The sequence below is a fragment of the Apodemus sylvaticus genome, chromosome 3 (genome assembly GCF_947179515.1).
Source record: "Apodemus sylvaticus chromosome 3, mApoSyl1.1, whole genome shotgun sequence".
Classification (NCBI taxonomy): domain Eukaryota; kingdom Metazoa; phylum Chordata; class Mammalia; order Rodentia; family Muridae; genus Apodemus; species Apodemus sylvaticus.
Window position 1 is genome coordinate 27,984,588 of NC_067474.1, and position 8,451 is coordinate 27,993,038.

Genomic DNA, 8,451 nt, shown 5'->3' on the forward strand with positions numbered 1-8,451 from the left:
AATGGATGGAATTTGAAAATATCATCCTGAGTAAGGTAACCCTGACACAAAAGAACACACATGGTATGCACTCACTGATGATAAGTGGATATTAGCCCAGAAGCTCACAATGTCCATGATTCAACTCACCCCCACCATATGGTGCTTAGGAGGCAGGAAGCCCAGGGTGTGAACACCCTGGTGCCTTGACTGGGAACAAGAACATTGAAGGAGGTGGAGGGAGAGAGATACCTGGGAGGGATAGAGGAAAGGGATGAAATAAGGAGGCAGTACTTAAGGAGATATGGGAGAGGTCAGGAAATAGCAGGGGGTATGGGGGGTGCAGGGGTGGGGGTGAGGATCTTGGATAGCCACTGGAGGATCCCAGACACCAGGGAACTGAGAGGCTCCCAGGACCCAACCAGGATGACCTTCGCTGAAAGGCTTACTTCTTTATGGCCACACCCATACATGTGCACATGGAGACAGCTGCTGGCATGAACCTTGGACAGGCTGGAACAGGAATTGTGTAGTGTTCTTCAGAACGGCAGCGCAGTCAGCATGTGGGTGTTTAGAGGAAGGCTGCTAAGCTTTGATCTCTCCTGTGCTTCTCTTCCTGCACATGCAGAGATACTGGAGTTTCCAGAAGCAAATCTTAACATTCCTTTCTATACACTCTCCTATAATCCCCCCTGCCAAATGCTTATGGCTACTTCTTACTTGTTTTTGAAATTCTCACATTCTAAGCACTGCTTGTACATTGGCACTTCTCTCTCATTTCACCACAGTGCTGCAGTTGCAGTCAACTGGCTTTGCACTCACCTGTGCTTACTTCAGGCTCAGCCTTTCTTGCTGCCCCTTAAGCCATCCTTCAAGTGGTGGTCAGTGGGATGGTTTTGAATTCAGGGTTCTTATCTCATCTCTAGATGATGACTCTGCCGTAGCTTTTGTTTCTTAGGATACAAACAGAATCTTAGCCTTCTTTATACTATCTGTACTGCTCTCATAATTGTACGTGTAGTTTTGCCCTAGTTCACTGCATATTTCATCTTATTGCACTCCTCATAATGGATTGCTTTTTATTTCCTCTGATTCTTCCAATGTATGAATTCTTCCTTTGCAATCAACTGTATGAAATATTTTTATGCTTTCCTAAATCCTTACAGTCCAAGCCTCTAGAAACCATCACTATACATCTTTTAAGTTTCAAAAAAATGCTAAAAAGTATTTAAACTTCCATAGAGTTCTTCTACTTCTCAGCACATTAAGAAAAATAATGCTTAATATTAACCTAAGGATATGCCTTCTGCCCTAGGCTTTAAGTCTGAAAATATTTCATATGAAGGCAATGCTTACATAAGGTGTTTCTGTGGGTAAAATCCATCAACCTTGCAGATTGGGGCATGGATTGCAGAATATTTTTACTCTCAGGTTGTCTGGTGTTCTCGCTCTGTGTTTGAATAATACACATCCCCACTGGTAATAAAGTGTTGCTTTAATATAATGCCAGAGACCATCTTTTGCTTTGTTGAACCAAAAGGAGCTGTAGGATAGATTTCTCATGTCTTTTCATTCTGTCCTAGAAAAAAAGAGCTCACACACACCTGTGTCCAGAAACTTCTATTTGCAAGATGCAAAAATGTGCTGTTTTGGAGTGTATGTCTGGATCCAATGGTGCAGCTCAATAGGAGCAAAGGTTTCCTGCCATTCTCACACCTTCCTGGGGTAAAAAGTAAAAAATTTGAATAGCAAAGCAAGGGGACAGCCAAGGAAGTCAATTAATCCTTCCCAGTTTGATGGAGGGCAGCAGGGGATATACACAGGAGCCTATCAGTCCTAACCAGACAACAAGAAGCCTTGCTCTAGGCAAGTAGAGTGTGTAGCTACAAAGATAAACCGTATTTTTCCACTGACTATGTCCTCAGACGTAGGTCATGAGCAGACAACTGCTTGGGAACAATTTTAAGGAAAAATCTAGTCTATCCATAAAAATTACCTAACACAACATCATAGTCTGCCTCATTTTCAAACCTTTTGTGATTTTGTGTTAAGAGTTTAATTCCATCCTTGATAATCTGCCTTAGAGTACAACATGCCCCAATGCCACACATTCTTGCCCTCCAATCTTTCACACTCTCTCGTTATATTTACTCCAATCTTTCCACCCACCACAGAGAGGAAAGCAGAAGGGGACTTTCAGTCTCCTAATAACATTTCCGATGATTGCAGGCAACTGCCCAGCCCTTAGCTCTTCTAGTAATCTCAGCACTCAACAGGCAGAAACAGACACATTTCTGTGAGTTCAAGACCAGGCTGGTCTACAGAGCTAGTTCTAGGACAAACAAGGCTACACAGAAAAGCTGTCCCGAAAAAACAAACAACAACAATGAAAAATAGCAAGGTGATTAGCTTCTATGATTCACTTCTGAGCTCTGCAAGCATGCCTACACACTTGCTTCTGCACTGGAACACACACACACATACACACACAAATAAATAAATAAATTTAAGAGAAAGCTTTGAGGCAAAGACTGAGCTAAGGTACCAAACTACAGTTAAATGGGCCTGGAACATTCCAATAGCAAAACTCCTACTGTATTGTTATGACTACATGACATGATTTATCTTCTCCTCAGTCTCTGATTGTACAAACAATTTATTTAAGTTGCAAATTTCCTTGCACTATTTTTGTGGGAAAACCCCCAATGCCATGTTTTTCACTTGAAGAAATTGTTTGCTACACATACATGGGTACCCGAACCTACAGCCACATACCCAAATTCAGATACAGGTACACGTACATAATTTAAAATAATGACCAGTATGCTTTTTTAAAAGATTCCACATAGAACAGAAAGTAGGTACTGCTTATCTGTCTTTTACGTATGCTTTATTAAGTTTTAAATGATCCCTAGTTGCATTCCTTTTTTCCTCTGCAAAATGATTGAGTTCATCTTGTTCCTCTTCCTTGTCCTCCTCCTCTTCTTGTTCTTCTTGTTCTTGTTTTTTGTTCTTGTTTTTCTTCTTCCTCTTTCTCTTCCTCTTCCTCTTCCTCTTCTTCCTCCTCCTCCTCCTCCTTCTCCTTCTTCGTTTCTTCTTCATTATTTTGAAATAAGGTCTTACAGAGTAGGCCACATTCGCCTACAATTTGCTATGTAGCACAGGCTACCTCAGGTTCAAGAATGTAACGTCATACCCAGCTGACTTTCTTCTTTTTAATCATTGAATGTTAATCTTTTGTGTGTCTCTCTTAACACACACACACACACACACACATACACACAAACACACAGAGAGGAAGGAGGAGGGAGAGAGAGAGAAAGAGAGACAGAGAGAGGAGACTCGTGTTTTCTTTATTCATGTGTAACCCAGACTGATTCTAAAACTTAGCTACTGTAAGCAACTCCACAGGATACGCAGGGATGTTTATTGTATGTTGACTAAGACTCCCTTGACTGCATAGCCAAGAGTCATGTTAACTGCATCATACAGTGATGCTCTAGGTTTGGTTGGTTGGTTGACTGGTTGATTGATTTTGTTCTTTTTGTCTTGTTTTGCTTCATGCTCAGTTCCACAATGGCCGTAAGACTCTCTATACCACTCCACCTCCAGTGTCTGAGGGTTCCTTCCTTTCCTCACTACCTTAGAGCATGTGCTGAGTTTTGAAGTGTTCCAAGTTTGAACCATTGCATTGTTTTTCACAGTCTAACACACACATAGCTCCAGTCAGCTTGAGCTTGTGATTTTCCCTTTGAGCATTATACTGCAGTTCATGACATGTCACATTATAGCTTTTCTTTGCTAGCCATGAACATCTTTTATAAAGTATACCAATAGTCTAGATTCTCCCTAATTTTTGCCCCCATCCAGTGAAATCTGCTATGCAAATTTAGCTCCTGGTGGCCTTCTCTTTGGGGATTTTTATGTTTTTGTTTTTAAAGGGTGATATCAAAGCAGAAGATGTAATTTGGAGTAAAGTAAAAGCAAATCCATTTTCTTCAGCTGGATTTTAATTAGTAAATAGGGTATGTTAATCATTTTCATTGAAGGTTCAAGGAGAGAATAAAAATATAAAGGCATTTAAGAGGCAAAGGATTCTATAGGGGATCAAATTTCTGAGATTATGAGGTGGTATGCTTTTCATTTTATTTTTGTTTTGTTTTGATTTCTCAAATAATAACCTCACAGAATAATAGCACATATATCACAAAGTTGCTAAAGGCTGTAGTACCAGACTTAACAGACTTGCTTTGCAACACAGTTGCTTATCAATGAAGCATGTATGCAGTCTAATTAACATAATTGGAACGACTATAATTACACTATCATTTTGTTTGCTTTAGCACATTCTGTGGAGGTATATGGGTAGCAATATTTACTATTAAAATATTGCCCCTCACTGTATGCTATTTATTCTATTTATTCTACCTTCTTTGGGGTGATGCCCTGGTACTCAAAGGTGAGGAAAGTGTTAAACCCTTGAAGTACTGGAGGTAGAAGAAAAAAATACAATGAGACTAATCAGGACCTCACAGCAACCATAGAGATCCAAGAATGTGAACAGTTTTGAAATCACACTGGAAAACTTGTCCTCCCCAGCTCACAACACTCAATCTAATAAAATGACGAAGGGAATTGATTTCAAGCAGAATGCACCCCTCAAAGCTGGTTTTGCTCTGTTTTAAACAATCAAAACAAGTTACATCCTATTTTCAAAAACTGAGAATACAGTTACTCGGGCCCAGTGGGACTTGCACTGAGATACCCATTACTAAAGCAACTCCAAACACTTGTATTTGCGTTGACCTTTTCATGTGAGGCTGTAGTGAAGTGGGAAAATGTCCCTCACTAGTCCTGCTCCTCACGCTTGCTTTTAGACACATGGCAGAGATCCTTGCCCCCAACATCTCCACAAAACCAGGCAGAAGCTGAGAACCTCACATTGCCAGGACCTTATAGATTCGCCATTTTCAGTCTTCGAAGGAGGTAGAGCAGACGGCTAGATTTTCAGAATCAGTTTCACGGCACCGAAGAGGTTACACAGGTGTTTTCTGTTTTTGAAGCTTCCCTTTTCTCGGGTTGTTCCCAGAGAGAAGGTATGGGCTCAAACATTCCTGTTGGTTTCCTACTAGAGGCATCAAGCCAAGGCAAGCAGCTGCCGGTGTCACATTCACAGCCAATGAGTGTAATATCTGGGTTTTCATAACCACTCTTTTAAAGAGCACAAACAGAACACGGTATAAAGATCAATAAAACAGGGGGAGGTGTGCTCTGTGCCCTCTCATCCCACTGAGATCTCTGAATGACTCCACAGCCTCCTGCCTACATTTCCTGAGCTTCCTGTTAGGCACCAAAAGTCATTGAAAGAGCTGCTAATGTGTGCACTCTGCCTTAAAGGTACATCACGTGGTCTCCACCCGGGGTTCAGTGCGTGGTTCTCAATCTTCCACCAGATGTTTTTATTTACTAGTTGTTATTTAAAATAGCTTGTAGGGCTCTCTTATTTCATTCTGATCTCATTCCATTTGGAAGTCTTTAAGCAACAACATGTGTACTCTTGAAGCAGAGACTCTGCAGCAGTAATCAGGGCTGTGAAAGTGTTTTGTGAAAGCCACACAAAACCAGTCAACTGCATGAACATGTTGAACACCATTTCACAGTATTCCTAAGTCATGAATGCAGTGGAAATATTCCAGCAGAGAGCAAACACACTGGATGTTGTCAGGATCTGGTCAAAGTGCCCCCTTTTCATTCCTATATCTGCCCAGCATCTCTGAAAGAAGGCAGCTAATAGCTTGCAGCTCCCCTTTCCCCAGAGGATTTTCTAAAACTGAATTAAACAGGAGTGTTCTTACTGAAGGTTATGCACACACACACTAGAGCAGTCTGCTGTCAATAACTGGGCAGCACCAGAATCTGAAGGGCTGCCCCTTCCCCAGGTTCCTGTTTGATCAGGTCATAACTGATCACAGACTGGGTGACATTCTTTTTAAAATCTTTCATCTGCTTTATTTGAGCTCCCTGGCAATAATTTGTTAAGAAGATGCATTCAAATTCCTGTTCTGTCTCTTGTGAATGCAAGTGAAGTTTGTAGGGATGCTAAATAATAAACTACAAAAGCACCAAGTTTATACATGAATAAAAAACAGTCTGTACTTAGAAAAGAGAGCATCGGTAACAAGACTAGATGAAGACGGTGGCATTGAAGAATTTGTCTTTTGCTGAGTTTACCGTGTATCTCTAATTTCAAACTGTTCTTCTGCCCCAATCCCATCCACCCTGACTAGTGACATTACAAGGTGTATGTTACCATTTCTAACTATTGCTTAGGTAGTTGATGAACAAGTAGAAAAAATAATTGGAGTATGTGATGATTATCTGGAGGCCATAATGCTCTGAGAGTGCTGATTCTGCAGCTGAAGCCTGAATTTCAGTCCAGGTCCCCTGTGTCCTATGTGGTATAAGGAGAGAACTGCCTCCTGAAAACTGTCCTCATGCATACTGTTGCAGACACACACACACACACACACACACACACACACACACACACACGCACACGCACACACGCACACACACAAACACAGTATATTAAGAATTGAAAATACAAAGTTAAACTTGGTCACTATCTCACTATGTAACTAAATGAATCACCTTCCACTGCTCCCCTACCAGATGACTAGAGTTACAGACTGATGAGACTGGTACTTGTGCGATGTGGAGCAATTAGACACTTATGTAAAGTTTCAAGGAATGGTAATTAACATAATTAGTTCTGAAATCCATTTGCATACTTTCTGCCCCAGCAATTTCTTTCCTCGGATGTATATCTAATAGAAATGTACACAAATTTGCTCCAGAATTACTACCCAACAACATCCTCGGCAACACTAGTGATTAATAGCTGCAATAGAAAAACATGAGATATTCTGGAGCAGAAGACATGCACAGTAGTGGAATCATTAAGGAAATTATTAGACAACACTGAAGAATAAGTCAACATTGCTGTGAACAACAGCACAAGTGAACTTCATGAGCTGGAAACAAAGGGAAAGATGAAGGGCAGAAGCAGTGGATACTGGACAGACTGGTTCCAGGACTCAAAATTAGATGAAACAAATCTGTGGGGTTTAGAAACCAAGAGAATGCTTATAAGGGGAAGAGAGAGGTTTCTGAGGAGCAGAGACTATCTTTTTTGGAAGACATTGACGATAGCTTAGCAATACAAATTTGTACATGTCTACTTTCTTTAGTAAATGCTTATTTGGGGGAAAGCAAGCAGATCAAATGGTAGGCTACAGTGCTTACTACAATAGGCAATGGAATGCTATTGTGCTTTGTGACCATAGGTGCATATATCTATGCCAGGAGAGATACAGTCTCTTTCTCTCTCTCTCTCTCTCTCTCCTCTCCTCTCCTCTCCTCTCCTCTCCTCTCCTCTCCTCTCCTCTCCTCTCCTCTCCTCTCCTCTCTTCTCCTCTCCTCTCTCCTTTTCCTCCCTCCCTCTTTTCCTTTCTTCCTCTCTTCTATATTTTCTAATCATCTACATCAGACCCAATTTTATAATAAAAGTAACTTCTTTTATTATACATCAATAAAATGCAAGAAGTAAAGTGAAAGTAGAAGATGAAAGATCAAAGGAAGGCTTTTCTTTTTAAGATGAGGACTTTCTGTGGCCTTTGTCTAGAAAACACAAAGAGTTAGGGAGCAGTAGAGGCAACTGGGAGATCTTCAGTTTATTCTGCTGTTCTGTAGACTTAAGCAATCCCTTCATCCATCAGTAGTTCTCCAGGGCAGATTCAATCTTAGGCTATGAGGTTTGCCAGATTCAGCCATGGACAAAAGTTGTTCTGTTTATTAGCTTGCTCTCCATTCCCAGTATGGTTAGGCACTCCCAAATTGCACCTCTAAGAAGCAGACTGGGAAAGGGATAAAAATAAATACCCAACAACAAATTAAATCCAGTCTCATTCTGTTGTGTTTTCCTTGTCCATGCTCAAGTCCTTTACAACACAGCATCAACTTTCTTTTCTGGTCATATTTTCTGTCATTCATAGAAGCCCCTTTCTGCTGTGGTTGTATTGAGATTGTTATGTCTGCTGTATTATGATCTAGCCCCCTTCCACCATAGCAAAATGCAATGGGGTTTTAAATTTCATGTCTAATAAGAGTAGTTTGGAGAAAGTTTTCTAAATTCTCCTGTTGTAACAGCAATCATGTCCCTTTGTGTTATTTTTATTAATATGAGAGCCAGATTTATACACCAGAAGACACAGTTGATATTAATTACTAATCTTCAAGACTATCTATCAAGCAGCTATGATTTTGTTTCTATATCAGAGAAAACAAGCAAAAACAAAAACAAAAACAAAACCTGCCCAAGCTCTCATAGCCAATAAGTGTACGAACCAAAATCTGACCTAGATCTAATCTCTCAAAGCAGAAGTTTTGGCACAGGTCTTGCTTTGCACTATA